General features: G+C 47.2%; 2 protein-coding genes across 9 annotated transcripts in view; one reads left to right on the top strand and one right to left on the bottom strand.

Moving 5' to 3' along the window:
- ebf3b (EBF transcription factor 3b) overlaps positions 1-17,793 on the bottom strand; it is a 73,318-nt gene that overhangs the window by 48,078 nt on the left and 7,447 nt on the right. The window lies entirely within an intron of this gene.
- mgmt (O-6-methylguanine-DNA methyltransferase) overlaps positions 1-17,793 on the top strand; it is a 159,789-nt gene that overhangs the window by 141,458 nt on the left and 538 nt on the right. The gene's annotated exons all lie outside the window — the stretch shown is intronic.

The raw sequence follows: 17,793 nt of genomic DNA, 5'->3' as shown, positions 1-17,793 counted from the left end.
TCGGTGTGACATCCGAGGAGAGAGAGAGAGCGAGAGAGAGTTAGCGGCAACGGCTGGGTGCTAGGTTAATTGATAAACTGCCGCTCCACTTCATTAGTCAGACAGAGCGGGCTTAACGAAGGAACACAGAGAGCGTGTCACTCTGAATATGTTAATCATGAGCGGCCATTATGGGGCTTCCTTCCCCTTCACCTGAGGGGTCGAGCCGGGCTGTTCGTTTTTTTTGCCGGTGAAAAGAAGAAAGAAAAAAAAAGACAGACAGACGCAAAGAGCTGTCCCGGGTGTTATTGAATATAAATAGATAATGAGCGTGTAAAAAATGCATCATTTGGCCTTTTCGCAAAAGGCGGGCGTCGGACGGCGGGCAGGTGAGCGGCGCGCTTGACGTACATCGCGGAGGTGAGGCCGTCGGGAGGGGGGAGAGGCGGGGCGGGCCGGGGAGGTTTTCATTGTTGCCCGGCCCTTCCGCTTAAGTGCACATGGCTGGGAGGAAGCCGGGACCTCCAGCTCTGACCTCTGCGCATGTATATTTAATAGGCCATCAGTTGGCCGGGGCAGCGCTCTGATCAGGATTCAGAGAGGGGCTTTGAACACCCCTGTGTATTCCTGAGCGTGCAGCCTCAAGCTGCTCTCCCCAGCTGTGTCAATCCGACAGCACTGTTACAGGCACCCAGACAAGGCGGCGGGCTCGAGCGCCTAATGACTACAGCAGCAAGAAGAAGAAGACAAAGCGGGAGGGGGGGGGGGACAAAAACAAACAATAACATTTGGCGCGTGGATCTCTACTACCATCTAATGAGTGCTTTTAAAAGCTGAAATATTGCAGCAGCTGATGTGCCGGGGGTTACATCAGCCACGCCATATCGCATGTTGTGCTCCTCCTTAATAATAACAAAAAAGGCAATCACACGGCGAGTGCGCCGCACGCGCGCCCGTAACGACTGCAGCAACAAGATGGCAAACGGAAAAGTGCCACTCGTGTGTCTTTTCTTCTAACAAGGTATCACTGCGCCTTGAATCAAGACGGCGCTCTCTCGCTCTGTGAGAGAGCGTGTGTGTGTGTGTGTGTGAGGGCAGCTTAACGAGGGTGGTTCATTTGACAGGCAATTAGTTTGCGGAGCTGCTATTGACAGGCCCGGCGCTTGTGTTTGTTCAACAGCTCTGGGTGAGTTCCACGCTCCCCGGGCTACGTGACAAAGCACCTCCGACAGGGAGCTCCTGATCTCCACCGAGGCTCGGAGGCTGGCGCTGGGAGGCAAGGAGAGGGGAGGAGGGAGGCGGGTGACAGCCCAGCAAAAGGGGAGAGGGCGGGCGGGGGAGAGATGCTGCACCCACAAGGGTCTATTAGGGGGGTTTGTTGCAAGTTAATGTCGCTACAACGCACTTGTGTTGTATTCGAAAGGGGCCCGAGCAATGATGTTGTCATTTGTTGTGAGATTGCAGGCGAGAGGCAAGGCTAATCTTTGCAGATACGAGCAGGGGGGGCGGGAGATGGACGAGAGGCGAAATATAACAAGATCCAAACACTCTTTTATCCTGGAAAATCCCGTATTCTAATGCAAAGGCCCATCCCTCTTTTAGTTGCGAGCGTTTGGTTTGTAGAGCCGCAGCGGCGATCAATATCATTATTTTCACAGCGGATCGAAGCGCCTTCACCGAGTTAATGGGGGATTGAGGTGGTAAACGTTTACCCTCTCACTGTCAGCAGAGCACTGGGCCATAGTGGGCCCAGATGACAGCGCCAAGGGCCCCCGCTGTGGACACACTGTGTGGAGATGTCGCGCGGGGCTCGACAGGCTGCACGGACTGTCAAACGCCTGCCGTGCCCCGGATGGCCTCGCATATCAGACGCTCAGACTCTTGGTCATGTTTTGACCACAAAGTGGGCAGGACTATCTATAAGACTTCAAATATACTTTTATAGGAATTATATTTGATCATAAATTGCAACCATAAAATGGATAGAAAGTGCTGTGCATATTCCCTGCACATGTGTGCCTTAAAGAGGCGGAGCCTAGTTGGTAGTAGTTGGTTTCTTAGGCCTATGCTGATTTTTGGCAGAAAAAAAACAGTTTAAAAAATTGCAAAGCATATTTTTTTAACATTGATCATTGTCATATGTGTTTGCTTGAATGTGTCAGACTTAACACGTTTGTGTTTGATTTATCTCGACATGATTTATGTCGACAGTGTTTTTATTTTTGTTGAGATTGTGTTTAAAATTTCGGTGTTGCCGCGTTCCAAGTTTTAAACTCAAAGGTTACGCAGGATCGTCAGATACAAATTCCCACGCGCTCGGGATGAGTCAAAGCAACGAAAACACGGCTTTCATGTGGTTGCCGGCTTCCCCAAATTTATCGCGCAACGGACCGACCGCAGTCATGTGCAACTCGTTCCCACCATGGAGTTTGTGTCCCACAATTGTAAGTGCACACATTGTTTGAATGTGCAAGCTGTGTGTGACTCAAACGGGGTCATAACAAACATTGTGGCAAAATATCCACGCTTAACAATTACATCACTTCAAACTTCATTTTATCAGAGCTAGCAAACTACAGAACCTTATAGACGTAGACGTCTTTACTCTCGAGTTCTACGTTAGCATATTTTAGCGACAGGCTACGCCGCTTTCAAGCTAGGTCATAACCCAAAAAAGCAGAAGTCTTCCGCAAATGAAGCTCCCCCTAGTGTTTGCCGCTGACAGCTAGCCAAAGCAACCACATGCTCATTCGATTCTCAGTCATGTTTGACTCAAAGGCTAATACTCCCGACTTGCCGACAGCTAGCGTGACGCGACATTCCATCAGTAATGATAGGCAGCGTCTTGTGACGCGTGGCGCGAATGTAAAACAATATCCCGCTCGGCGTACGACGGATCAGCCGCTCAGTCGGCTGTTTTTTGAGCAATGACGACGCTCGCTGCAGCTGGCGGCGGCAAAACAACTCCTCTCCTCTACGGCAGCATATGCTAAATAGCTCTTCGAGTGCGCAGATGCGTGGCCGTAAAATACTTCCCCTGTCTGCGTATCTCCATCTCCCAGATGGGTCCCAAGCTGTGCCAAACTGCATCTCATCAGCTGCTGTGAACTATGGCATCACATGACCGCCGCAGATATGCGCGCCGCTATTCTGTCGCGTCTTGGCAGCGCATCGTCGGGCCATGCATCATTGGCGGTGGCGGGTGGTCAGGGCGAGGGAGGCCTTCTAGGCTGGCCAAAACACTACCAGAAGCACTGACCTGAGTAATTGACAGCCCCCCTAAAAGGTTTACGATGGTCTATGCAGGCCAAAAGATGGTGGCAAATCACTGCTTTTGTCTAAATGTGGGAATGTTAGAAGTGCCCGCCTTTGTGGAATTAAAATAAATAACCAAAACCACCGTTGGCCAAAAGTGTGCATGGCCATGTGACTGTTTCTTAAACCACTCGGGTTTTGGATTCGTCCCCTGGCATCGGCATTTTTCTGTTTTCTGATTGGCTGGCAGGAGCAAAACTTGTTAAAGCTAAGTTTGACTAGCAAAACAAGGCCGTAGTGATCTTAATGCATTCGATATATGTATCTATGGCGGGTATGATGGATTTTGTGGATTTTTAAAAGTTTTTGTCATTGTGCACTGCTTCCTGGAACACTTGCATTGGCTTATTTTGCCTTTGTTGTATATACGTATTTTCGTTGCCGTGGATGAAGTCCACACTGAAGGCCCGGGTAGCAAATGTGCTGATCATCAGAAGTTATAATGGCCTTGTTGGTGTTCTCCGGACAAACTTTTTTTTTTCCCCTTCTCATTTTTTGGGGAAAAAAGACTAATCTTGGTGAGCTGATTTGGGTGTGACACAGCACGAAGAGATTTCATGGGACCTTGCTCCATGACTCAATGACTTATTGGTTTCCGCCCTATTTTAATCGCCGCGAGAGCTCTGGCCAAAAAAATCTCGAAGGATTCCGGAGAGCTCTTTTCCTCCGCCGTTCAGCAGAATGGAATTTGCTCCGCGAGCGGCCTCACGTCATCCGAGGCGTCCTTCGCAGTTTTTCGGGGGCCCTAATTCAAAACACATGCCGGCCGACGTCCGGTTTGCGGACCTCTGCGGGAGGAGGACGCGCTTCTCCCCATTGGCTGCTCGGGGATGGGAACTGGGGTGCGTTGGTGGGGAAAGATAACAAACACATCTAAGTAGAAGCCACAACATGGCCAAAGCACACACACATTCGCATGCATAAATATACACCAACATGTTTGGACACACAGACGTACGCAAACATACACGCACGTACACAAATACACGACGTGGGGCTGTTTGCGTTGACGTGATGGAAGAACAAACGTCGGCTTCAGTAATATTGCCGCGATTCTTCATTGACAAGCATATTATATTTTATTCCCCCCCCCCACCCCCCACCCCTTGCCGTTCCCAACTGACTTTGCGGCGCTGAACTCCATTTATGAATTATCTGACATATTTCCTGCTATTTTTTTTGACAGCCGTACTCTGAGGAAATTTCAAGGCACCTTTTCTGGTGACATGTGGAAATATCAATATTTGAATAAATTGCAGATTTGGATCTCCTTACATGGATGCTCTCCAGCAAGCGTGTGTGTTTGTGCGCGGGAAGTGAGTGAAGGCGATGGGAATGGGTTTGTTTCATTCTGTTAGCGCGGTCTTATCCCCCCGAGCCCGCAGGCAGAAATCTGTATGCAGCATTTCATTAGGCGCGAGCGCCGCTGAGTGACACGTGAAGCGCACCTCGCCGTCGACCTGATGAAGTTTACTTCTCTCAAACGACAAAAAGCCACTTTGTAGACTAGCCTTTTTTACCCTGAAGAAGAAGGAAGGGGGTGACGACGGCAGAGGAATAATAAAAGCATCACGACTGTCGTTGCGCAGTGTGACAAGCCGACGTGTAAACAAATATTTCATTCGCAGAAAAATGTACGCTTCAGAGCCTTTCGTCCGCTCCAAAGCGGATGCGGCGCGATAGAACTGCGACACCGCTCAAAACGCAATCGCCTTGACGAGAAGCAGAAAGAAGAGGCCGAGCGAAAAATAATCAAGCTACGCAAAACATTTGTCACCTGCGAACCGCTCGTACGTTAATAGTCCGAGAGGGGAAAGTGAGGTCTCGTCCGGATGTGAAATGATTTCTACACCCGAGGGAGCCACGTGCATAAAGATCCCGCATGAGGTCATGAGAAGTTACAACCTGAGCGCCTGAACATGTTAAATGGGATTTTCCGTGTTTAAATTCAAATTGCTGCCAAATGCGCAATCTGGATCAGATCGGAATGAAACTCGGTGTGACATCACAGCTTCGACTTATGGCCTATCAAATACATGCGCTGAGCAAAGACAAATAATTATTCCCGCAGGAGATAAAGTGATACCTTGCCGAGTTCCATTTGTACCGTGACCAAACCGTCAAAAAGAGTTGAAATGCTCTTAATGTATTCCAGAACCCCCAAAACGCAATTTTGCTCAGGTTTGTGATAAAGAAGAACGTTCTTTTTAAACATTTTAAAAAAAAAATTGAGCTGCGTTGTTCTTCTCATATTCACGGATGACAAGCGCAGTGTAAGCGAAGTAGCGCTCTCCCCTTCCGTCCGCCCGCCCGCCCGCCCGCTTCAAATGGACTGTTGTTGTTGTGTGCTAAAGCGGTGATGAATACGCCGGCGCCGTACAGCGGGTCAATGTCAAGCATCCATAACACTCAGCGTTGTCGTCTTCAAGCTGCCGCCGTTACGTATGAGGGACTCCCGCCTATCCGTCTCACTCGGTTTAGCCGCGGTAGCTGCCATGTTGTCTGCGCGTCTGATAGATCGCCCTCCGATGCGACCCCCCCTCCCTACATCATTCTAAGGAACCTGAGAAATGGCTTCCCCATGCGAGGTTACTCAGGTACCCACCCCCTCGTCTCCGAGTAGGACCCGGTGACCCCTCCGAGTCGACCTCCCTGACCCCTGTGTGGTACTTTCTCCCGCACAAAACACAAACAAATCTTATCACGCGCTCTGCGGTGTTGCTATATCAACGCTTTGACAATCATCTATCCACATGACCCGCACTTTCGCCGACAGGGTCTGCTTGACACCTACAATGTGGAGGTGACCGCCCCGCCCGCCCCAGCCGCCTCACCCGTTGTCCTAACCCTTATCTCCTCTGCTCTCCATCTCGCCCCTCCACTCCTCTTGTGTGCACAACTTAATAAGCAAGCAAGGGCTAGATTGCCATTATGGAAAGCCTGGAAAATAGCCCGGACATTTCCCCCCGTCGTATCTGCCATCTCCATCTGGAGGAGGCGCTCTCTCTACCCCCCCCCCTCCCTCCTCTCGTCCAATCTGTGTGTGTATGTATGTGTGTTTTGGGGGGGGGTCTATGGTGCAGTGATGGCTTTCACTCTCCACTGGCTACAATGAGATTGGCCCACCAGGGTTGACTCTATTCGAATCGACAAGCCATTTCAATAACGTAACAAAACAGAACAGAGTGGTGATGTTGAATAAAACATTTTGAAGGCGAGCCCAGGGGGGGCACGAGAGGCAGCGAAGGGGCTCCCAACACTTAAGAGGAAACATCTCCATATGATAGCGGAATGATTGCACGAAAAAAAAAAACGGCATTCTTGTGATGTGGTATTACGCAAAAGGACGGCGTGTTTTTTTTTTTTGTAGGCTTTTTGCCAGTCAGCCAAGTTAGTGGTGCTACATCACTAGCATACAAAAAGTCCAACATATTTTTCCCATAGAAAATTATTACACTAGAGATACGTTACTAAAAACTTTACTATCTGTAAAAATAGGACATTGTCTTATCCAAGAAAGTTTTTTTTTAATTGGTCAAAATTTAAAAACAGCGCTACAGAACTCGCCCTCAAGGTTCTCTGCGCTCTTGAAAATTCTACCTTCTTTTGGACCGATGAACTACACCAGCGCTCAATTTTGGTCTAAGTGTCCTCCAGAGTGTCTTGTAGCGCTTTGCTTCTCGTCTTGTCATTCAGATTAAGCGTGGACTTCAGAAGCATATTTTCCCTTTGAAATGTTGCTCTAATTTCAAATTGTATGACTTTGGGGACGTTCCACTCGGGCACTTGCACACTCTGGGCCTAATAAAGATTACACCGAGGTCAGCACGTCACTAATCCCTGACGTTATTAGTCAAAACAAAGCCCACAGCTTTACGCCATGCACCTCGTCATGCATGCGCATGAGGTCCGAACATAATACGCTGTGACTTCAAGCATACAATGAGAAGAGAAAATAAATATGTGAGGAGCAGCAAAGGGCGGGGCGAGGCGAGGGAGGGGTCGTGGATCGGACCAGGCTGCCGCAGACCGATGTCATCACCGCCCCCCCACTCCTCCTCAACGGGCAAAAGGGCTCAATGATTACGGAGGCTCAGCTTCCCTCTAAGAAAGCAAACCGGAGCTGCAGTCCAAACAAGAGTGAGCCGGCAGCCAGAGAACGCTGACTGCTGCACCAGGCGGCTCGGGTTCACCCGCCGCCTCCGACCCGGCTGGCCCCCGGGCCTGCATTAGTCCCCCGGCCCAGCCTCTCTAGGACAAACAAACAAGCAGCACTTACGGGGAGGCGGCCAGGCGGGCCGAGCCGGTGCCACCAGCACTGTATTGGGGGGGGGGAATTTGACCCAATTGGATTTGCTTTATCACCCCTTATAATGACTCCCAGCCTGGCTGGTTCCAAAAAAACAACAACTCGCCATTCTGACTTTGGCCCGAAAAGGGTTTACACCCCCCCCCCACCCCCTAAAAACAGATGGAGAGGCATCTCAAAAATGTTCTCTGCCTCTGGGGACATGTGGTTTTCCCCATCATTATATAACTGTAAACTCCTGGATGTCAGAGATTGGGGATAATAACTTTCAGATGTCGGCGCCGGGACCTGCTGGATGGGAACAGTTACTTGGCGGAGGGGAGGAAGTCCGAGAGATTAGGACTAAGATGTGACAGGAATAAAAGTGGATCTGGACTGGAAGTGAGCGGGGTCGCCTTGGTCCGTTCCAGCGCCGTTAACGGGGACTGGTTGGGTGGCAGGAAGGCGTCATTACGTTTGCTCGTCAACTTGGTGGATGACAGCTTTAGCGAGGGGGGCTCGCTAATTCCCCTCCCGTAAATGAGTCCTTATACAAGTGTCATCCTGTAAAAGCGTTTTTTATTGCTCGGTCTCACACGGCGGGCTCGCATCATCGCTCACGGTTCAAGGTTTGCTCACTCGCTCTCGTCACCCCCGCCGCCACCTTGTCGAATGAAATGACACATTTCCTTTCCTTTCGCTATTTCAACACCACGACACGGCTGTAAAAACCAGTTTTTTCCTCTTCTTTTTCATTTCTCCTCCCCCCTCCTTTTTTTTTGCTTTAAAGCATCGACCGCAATGCTGAACAAGCAGAGGAGGGTTTTTTATTGTAAATCAATAGTGATCGATTTGCAGCCTGGGTGTTGAATATGGATCAATATCACACCGGGCTGTGGAGGAGATCTGATTTCAATTGGCAAGTGAAGCCCGCAGCAGGTTTCCATCAAGCGGTAATTCAAGACATGGGAACATAAGTCAGATGGATTGATATAGACTAGCCAAGACCTTTCTTGCCACTGAACCAGCACAAGGAAATTTCTGTCATATATCATTAACGCAGTTTGGGGTCGGCAGTTAAAAAAAAAAAAAGAATGGGGAGGGGGGCGGTGCTGTGCAGAACACCCCGGTGACCCTCTGTGCAGAGCAATGGTCAAACGTTGTGAAAACACACCATTAATAGCACCGATGTAATGTTTCGAAGCCGAGATGCGCGGCGAAAGATGTCCCGTGGCGAGAACGAAGCCATGTGAAAATATTTAGCTTGAATTTTATTTTCAACCTTTTTGTTCTAATTCAGCTTCATTCATCATTTGCTTGTGATTTGTGAGTGCAGATGGGGAGGAAGCTGTGGTTACCGTTCCAAACGACAGCCTTGTAAACCAATCAAAACACGGCCATAGTTAGAAATAACTTGTCACTTGTAATAAATGACACCGGTTCAGGGCTCTTTCCGCCGGGACCTCTGCTCCGATACATCCCGGGAGCCCCTGGGGGCCCCGGGCGGAGCAGCCGGCGGACCAGCTCGTTTCCCCGAGGTAACTGATGACCCTCTCGCTGAATAGCCCCCCACACACACACACACAATCGCATGTCCCGTGACCTCACGCCAGCAGGAGCATGTCCGATGGAATCTTACGAGCGCTCGGCCTGTCCTAATCTCAACCGTGTCACACTACAAATTGCAACATTCAGAAAATGGAAATAGATGGAGCGAAGGGGAAACGGAGATGGGAGGAAGGCTTGCGCAATTTTTTGCCGTCCAATGATGACAAAAAACATGTATATTTTTCAAAATATTTTGGATGGAATTTATTTGTTCCACAATTTTTGGGGTGTAGTTAGAAATAGTCAAATTTTTAAACACTGTTTAGAGTGGAGAAAAAAAGCCCAGGTGCATTAATAAAAAAAAATTTGACTTGTTTTTTTATTTTTTTTATCAATATGAATGTTAGTGTGGATATAGAAAATATTCAAATGATAACTGTAGGATGCATAGAAAAAAAATCTAAAGAAAAACAAATTTTAACCCCATTTAAAAGGAACCAGACAGCTACAACTGCACTTTTTCCACGACTTAGTTTTCATTTTTCACCCTGGCCTGACTTCTTTACCGACTTGTCGGCTTGTTTTCATAAAATATCGTACATCATCTTGTTAACAAACCACAACACACTAAAAAATCAGAAAGAGGAAATAAACGCATGGGAGAAAGTGGGTAGTGGGAGGGGGGGGGTTAGAGGTTCTCATTGACAAGCAACCCCCCTCCTTATCCCCCCTCAAGAAAAATACTTGAGGAAAGAACAGGTCGGGAGATCCCGGCGAGGAATCGCATCTCGGCGAACATATTGATCTGATTTACAAAACCTCCACTCTAATGCGAAACAAATGGCATGGGCGTGAACTGGTACTTAACCATAAAACCCCAGCATTACTCCGCCTCCCATGAAATACCACATATATCCCTCAACCCGGCCCGATCCGTTGTTTTACGGCCAGATACGACTGAGGTTGACCCAACAGTTTGTTTGACAATTAAGGGAAACCTAATAGGGACAGAATGGGAGCGAGAACACGCCAAGGAAAGGAGGAAAAAAAAAAAAACATGGAGGGGAAAAACAAAAACAGCGGTGGCTCTTTACAGACTCTGTTTGGCAAAGCGTCATTAATGCTTCAGGCCACCAAACGACATCGCCGTCAATTATACAGCAGCGCTAAATATTTGAGGAAGAGTGACATGTTTTATTTACTCCGGCTTTAATTTCAATAATGTACCATTTCCAGTCGAGTCGACTCGCTTGCGAGGGGGAAGGAGTCTTTTATCGGTTGTTTTCTGTCATAATATCCCAATAAATCACTCGCCCTCGCTGAGAAAGCCGCACAAGCGCAACAACGAGACGGCGGATGTAAGTTTTAACAAGCAGCTATGAGAACTGGCAGGAATTGCGCTCTGTGCATTGAGAGGTGGCGGGAAATGTCACCAAATGGCTGACAAGAGTCAAAACAAACAGACATATGGCTACGTAGCTACGTAGCGCCACAACGCCACTCGTGCGTGCGTCTGTTAGTGCATTGGAATGTTTGGATGTTCCATAAAAACAGACATGAATAATGAAATATGATTATATAAGAATATATAAAAAATAATGACATGGTGCTCTGTTCCTCAGTGTAGCTCAGGTTATGCAGTAGGGCTGCAACGAACGATTGTTTTTATCGATTCATACGTCGATTGTTTAGTGGATTTATTGATTATTAAGAATTCAAAAAAATCCATCCCTTATGCAAAAATTAAAAAAAATAGGCAAAAATGTGGCTTGTTCTCTAAAGTAAATACAGATCTTTTATTTTTATTCAACACAAAGTCTGGTTTTAATGAAGGATGGTAGCTGAATTTTAAATTTTTGAATTAAAAAAGCTATTGATCTATTTTCAATTATCTTTAAAAATGAAACGATAATGTCCTTGCAACGACTCCAGATACTTTTTTTGGTCATAGATAGACACAGCCCCCTTTTTTTTATGTGTTTTTTTTTCACACCCTCTCACTAGCAAAAACCTCCTTGGTGGAGGTAATAAGTCGCTCTAAGCCTTTCTTATTCCCCTCATGCAACGCGTGTTGCTCTTGGCGCCGGCGTCCGTCCCATCAGCCCAACTCTGGCCTTGTTTCTGTCAGCAGCGAAAGCCAGGGAAGGAAGGAAGAGAAAGAACGAAGGGGAAAGAGAAGTGGGTGGCGAGTTGGGGAGGGGGGGGGGGGGGGGGTTGTCTCCATGGACAGATGGACTGCGCTTTCTCAACACATGTGGAACCATGTTTCGTCTTTCACTGCCATCAAGCCGAACCGTGGCTGTGTTGGCCCGCGTGTGCACCTCGCTCGCTTCTCTTTAGCGCACGTGCACGCGCGCACACGCAAACATTCCTTGTGCGCACACATGTTAAAGTCATCACCCCTGCTCAGCGCTAGTAAAACACAACACCCCCGGCTCCTCTGCTGTTGTCAAGTCTTGCCATTAGCTGATGCCACTAGGGAACGCTACCCCGGTGAGGTGGGCGTCCCCGGGGAACGCCAGGCACCGCGTTTACGTGCAACCGCCACTCATGCGAACCCAAACATGTGAGCGTAATTTGGAAGGAGAAGAAGAAGAGGAGGAAGAGAAAGAGAAAAAAAAATCCTTTCACGCCGCGCGTCTTTTGTGCGCGTCTTGACATTTACAAACTGCGATAAAACTGACACGAGGGAGGAGGGAATAGAAAACAGGGCGAGGATAATTTGAGGTAATGTTTTGCTTAGCGAAACACTATTACCCAATCCCGCGTGTTGGAGCGCTGGGACGGAGGTTCTGGCTCGCGGAGAGAAAGAGAGAGAGAGTGAAAAGGGTCTGGGTTTCATTTTTCGCCGAACGGCGAGCCAACGGCTGCACGCCAAGTACAGCTTTTCGCTCTCAACACTTCCTGCACTCGCTGCTCTGGCACGGGAGGAGACGAGCTTCGCTCCAACGTCACGCCGACCTCGGCGGCCCTGCCCGTCTCAGCGCTTGGCCTGACGTTTCTGTATTTTTTTTTTTTCCTGACGATTTACTGTGTTGCCCTAGCATAAGGAGAGCCACGCCGGAAGAACAGTAAAACTGCTGTCAGCCACAGCTCACACCCAGACACTCACACACACCCGCTGATGTCACACCAAGCCCGTTAGGCCCCGCCTTTTATAGGGATGGGCTGATAATCAGCCTTATTTTACTTATCGGGTAGGCTGCCGATACTTCCTTGGCATATATTTCACGTATCAAAAGCACTTAAGTATCGGTACTCGATATCGGTGGATGATCAAAGGTTTTGCATTCAAACATGAAATATTTAGATGTTAAAAAATTGAATTCGACGTGACACCCGGCGGGGCGAGTTCATTAGTGCCCGCAGGTGTGTAAATATAGAAAGAAAGCACCTGCCGCAATCCCCGACAACACTGACCCCTTCCTCTTTTATGATTTTCATTAAGGAGGCAGCAGATTATCACCGGCGACTGAGTGCCATCTTAATTGCCTCCGTGCAGATGCGGTGCAAAAAAAAAAAAAGAAAAGTCATTTAGGCGCTTCATAAACAGAGCGGTCGACGCAGGTTATCAAGACGCCCGCCGCAAACACGCCCTCCTCTCCATCGCGCAATTAAAATGGTTTTAGAAATCCTCTTTTGACAGAGCGCGGCTTAGCCAAAAATGTAAATGACATTAACGGAGACAATGAATTTAATTTTGTTTAATGTCCCCTTTCGCTGATTCTCATTTACATCACATTTCCACATAAAGGCCTGACCTTATAAATACTGGCATTTGTTCAGCTTTTGAAGGTAATCACAATTTTGCAAAAAAAACAGATGGGGAGCTCGGAAATTTACCCAGATTTCTGTCTGCGCGATGCTGACGGTAAAGTGTGGGGGGGGGGGTCGAGGCGTCCGAGGGCTGCCACCTTTTGTTTCTGGTAAACAACTTGACAACAAGTCAAGTGCACTCTGGGAAATGACCTCGTAGGTGTTACGCAAATGAACGAGAACGCAAAGTCATTTGGAAAATACAGGCCAGCTAATGAGAGACACGACGATGTGTGTGTGTGTGGGGTGGGGGGGCTAAGCAAAATGTACATTAGGCCAAAATGTAATTGCATTAACACAAGAACAGGTGTGCTGAGGCCTTTATAAATGAGCTAAATGAATAAAAGCCTCCCGCAGCACGCCCGCAAGCTCTTTGCTGTGTGCGTGTGCTGACCAAAAAGAAGACAAGGGGAGAAAATAACAAGTCAATGTCATGAATTATTCAACGGCTGGGCTGCTCTCCAGAGGTCGTTGCTCTTTGACCTTTTGTGACAGGAAGTGAAAGGGAGTGCCTCGACGGCCGGAATGAAAGGAGGCGGGCGGCGTGGGTTTGGATCCGGGGTGGGTCGGTATACGCGGATGCGAACATCATCTGGATTCCCCCAAGAAGACTCACACATGTGCCTGCGTGTGTGTGTTTGCGTGCATGTGTGTGTGTGTGTATATATATATATATATATATTTTTTTAACACACATGCACACGTTGTGCAAGTCCTCCTTATCAGTAGGTGGCGCTATACTGCGGCATAAGTGAATTATCTGGTGCAGAAAGAAAGGTCTTTGTTCACAATAAAAAATATATATAAACACAATAACAGCCACTCATTTTTATTATATGTAGATAGAGACCAATGAATAATACGCTGTCGCCCCAGTAAAAAGAATTTGTTGGCTCCGCCCCCCTCTTCTGAGCGCATATTTCTTGAGTCAAAGGTGAACTTTGAACCCGGACGCCGGGAATGAGTCATTTTCTCTCGTCTTTCAGCGGCACGCTGTTGTCTTATTACAAAATCCATGCGTGAGCCACAACAACGTGTCTAATCTTTCACACGCGAGGAGACAAAGTCAATATGCGAGCGAGCGAGGACGGCTAGCAAGCGCGCCCCAGTCGCGGCAAATTGAGTTATGCGCGCCATGCTCGGCGCGCACTGTAGACTGGCGACGCATCTAATCACATATTGGCTATCTCATCACTATCATTCTAAAGACTCAAATTACCCACTGAATAAAGCGACACCCCCACTTACTTTAAGGCACCATTAACTTAGAAATGTGACATCTGCGGGGATCTGCTAAATCCGCGCGCGATTATTACCCAACTGTGATCGTGGACGGAATCATTTGGAAAAATAATCTAATTGCGCCAGTCCCCCCAATATTGCGATTGTGATTTAATATGTGATTTTTTTGCAAGGTCATCTCATTTGAGTTTTTTTTTTTTTACCAAATTCAATTTAAAAAAACATTACACTGATTTGACTTCGCTAACAAAAATGAGTCGTTCATTCCACGCTAGCGCCAAGACTTGAGTGTTTGATTTTTTTTTTTTTGCAAGAAAATGAGGGCACGATCGAAACGGCTCATTTCGCAGTGCACCGACGCTCCCCGAAGACATAAAAAGTCACAAATCCACCAAAAACGCAACTTCCCTTCATGTGAAAATGCGTCTGAATAATGCAAAGGCATCAAATTTAACTGTTGAAATATTTAAAGAGCAAGCAGTGCTGAAACTATGGGACAGCTGTTGGCTCTCTATATCGCAGCAACTTTTTTTTTTTTTAAAAAGCGAATCCTTCCTCTTGTGTTTTTAAAAAAAAAAAATAGTATTAGTACTCCAAGGGAAAATAGGGTAAACAGATGTCTGGCCTGACCGCAGGAAAATAGGACACATTTGGAATGATAAGTTTCCCAAACTCTGTCGGACATGCCAGATCCATGGGAACGCCAGTTAATGTCTCGCTCGATGCCAGCTAGCAGCACACGCCTCCCCTTCCCTTTCCCCTCCCCTCCGCCCCCGCGTTACCATCTGGGAAAATGTTACAGTGCGTGAACGCCATCAATGATACAGTCCAAGGAGCCTGTTCTCACGAGAATTTACTCAGATTTTGTACGGGGGGAAGAAGGGAAAAAAAGGAAGCCACTGAAGAGAAAAGTGACATTTTCTGGGTTATCCGCAAACATGGGACTAATGTGTTCCAACTTCAACCTCAGAACCACAAAATGAATGGCAATGTTAGTTGGATTGTGCTCGGCCCCTCCCCCACGGAGGAAATCAAAGCGAGCGAACCACCTGACTGCATATACACGTCAATTAGTAGTAAAGTGACATTTTCTGGATGACTAACAGACCCCAAACTTTTTTTATGGCTCGTATGTTCTTATTGTAACCCCCTAATTGCTTAGAGCTACAATTACACAGCGCATAAATATTATGATTTTCTACCAAAAAAAAGGATATACATACTAAAATCTCGGACAAAAATTGTGGATCTTTTACTTTGTAGAGTATCGACATTTTCTGAATGACTTGCAGACCCCTCAAATATTTTTATGACTGGAACAGATGTGGCCTGATTCTAACCCCTTTACTATAATAAAACTATAAATATGACACCATTAGTAGTGAGATGTTGTATGAAAAGTAATGCTGTTTAATTAGGAGAAAGAAAATGGACATTTTCTGAATGACTAGCAGACGCCCAAATATTTTTATGAGTCACGTTATGGAACAGATGTGCCCTGACTCCAACCCAGTAACTCCATATAACTATAAACATGACATCATAATTTAAGTTGGAATACTAACTTTAAAAAATATACATTACTAACTTGTATGGCAACAATGTTGGTTAGGATAACAAAGCAAGCAAGTTGTTTGCGTCGAAGCAGTTTTGTGAGTTTTTTTACGTGTATTTCTTTGTTGTGAAATGCAAATTTCACAATAGCAAAACTTAAAATGTTTTGCTGAATTAGCCAATTTAACATTCGATCAAAGTTTAAACCCTTCAATTTTAAGTGTTTAGTGTAAATAGTAGGATTGTGTACAAAAAGTAACTCAACTGCCCTACTTTTAACCTCTGACCCACTTAAATGATCAGTTGATTAAAAAAAAATATCCTTGCAACAAAAAAAGATTTAATTTATTAATATGTGAACTCCAACACCCAATACAACTTTTTTTTTTTTAAATGTCACTAAAAGAAAATAATTTGTATGAAAAAGTAATACGCTACATTTAATTGAAAACTTCAGTTTTCTGTGTTGCTTGCATAAATCCATTCTAACTCAAAGGAAAAGCTGGATTTTGTGCAAAATGTCTGGACTGAAGGTGTCTTTGTGGCAAAGTCTCATTTCCTCATGTCACAGCCACCACGTATGTGGCAACCATTGTTTCTCGGGGGCCTTGGAATTTAATGGCCGTCCCGTTTTTGGAAAATCGTCCAGTTCAAACTCAGTTCAGGTGCAACTTAACTGTACCCCCGTCCCCCTCCCCATTTAAATTCCCAGCGGAGCTGTTGTGTTTCCAAAGGTTGGGTTTCCACACTGTAATTGTACGCAGACGCGCTTGATTCAGGCTCTCGGACCTCGGCGGCCGAACCTTGCGTCAGTCAAGTGGATTGGAAGTAATCAGGCGGCCCCGCTGGCTCGCTCGCGCAGGTGCCTCGTAATGACGTGCGTGCGAGGGCGACACATGTAACACAAACGGCCGTAAAACACGCCAGTTTGGAGCAGCCGCCGCGAATAATTTAACACACCGGCGTAAAAAGGACAAGAAGGGGAAGGGGGGGAGTAACCCGGTCCCGCTTGGGCTGTTTTTTTTTTTTTTTAAATAGTGAGGCTCCCCCAGTCACTGGGAACCTGCGAGGGTCCGCGAGGGCGCGCTGACAGTCTCATAGTTACGACATGGAGACAATGGGAGGGTCTAATGAGGAACATATGCTTTTGTGTTTCAACAGAGCCGCTCATTGTGCCAGGAAAGGGATACTCCACTCCCATTCAGAGCGGCCACAATGAAAACCCGAGCCCTTCCCTGAGCCGGTCTAGCTTACAATACCCCCCGCCCCCTCTCTCTCTCTCTTCCACTCCCTCCTATTCCTTTTCTCTTCCCAGCCCTTCTCCTTGCTTGACTTTTAATTCTTCCTCCTCCCCTCGCGTTCATCCCGCTCGCCTTGTACTTAAGTTACACGTTTTGTCCGTCCGATTGCGGAACAATGCGCGTGCGAAACTCTTGAATGACACCGAGGCGACATGAAAGCGCCGTGGCCCGCTTTTTTGCATGCAGCATCCCCTCCGTCTGTGTCCTTGTGTGTGTGTGTGTGTGAGTTTGCCCTGCAGACAGCAGTAGCTGCGGTAATCCATCCAGGCTCCCAGGGCAGCCGGCTCCTACTTCCCCATGCATGAGAAGCGGCTGGAGTGGAGTGGCAGCAACAACTGCTCAGCCCGATTTGATTACTAATAAGAGAGTTGTCCCCTCTGTCAGATAGCAGGCATTCGCCGCTAAGCAAACAGTGATTCCGCCTAGTCAAACATTAGCATTGCTGTCTCTCCCTACGACGTGGTGAGAGTTACATTCGGATGCCCCCTCGCAGCCTTCCCCTCCCCTCGCCCTGCCTCACCTCCTCAAGCCGCGTAAAATGCATTCAGCATGACTTGTAAATGGATTTGAGTATTAAAAGAATTGCCAGCGTAAAATAGACAGAAAATACAATATGTATTGCAGTGTCATGTGTCTTTAAGAGGCGGGACTTAGACGGGTGGCGGGAGTGTCTGGGTGAGAGCAGTGGCTGACAGCAGTTTAAGTCCTTGAAAAATAGTACATCTGTGTTGTTGTTTTTTTTGCATGTTT

This window comes from Syngnathus floridae, chromosome 9 (genome assembly GCF_059516105.1).
Source record: "Syngnathus floridae isolate MCC-2025c chromosome 9, RoL_Sflo_1.0, whole genome shotgun sequence".
Taxonomy (NCBI): Eukaryota; Metazoa; Chordata; class Actinopteri; order Syngnathiformes; family Syngnathidae; genus Syngnathus; species Syngnathus floridae.
Note: the sequence above shows the minus strand (reverse complement) of the source record. Positions and strands in the feature narration are given on the sequence as shown.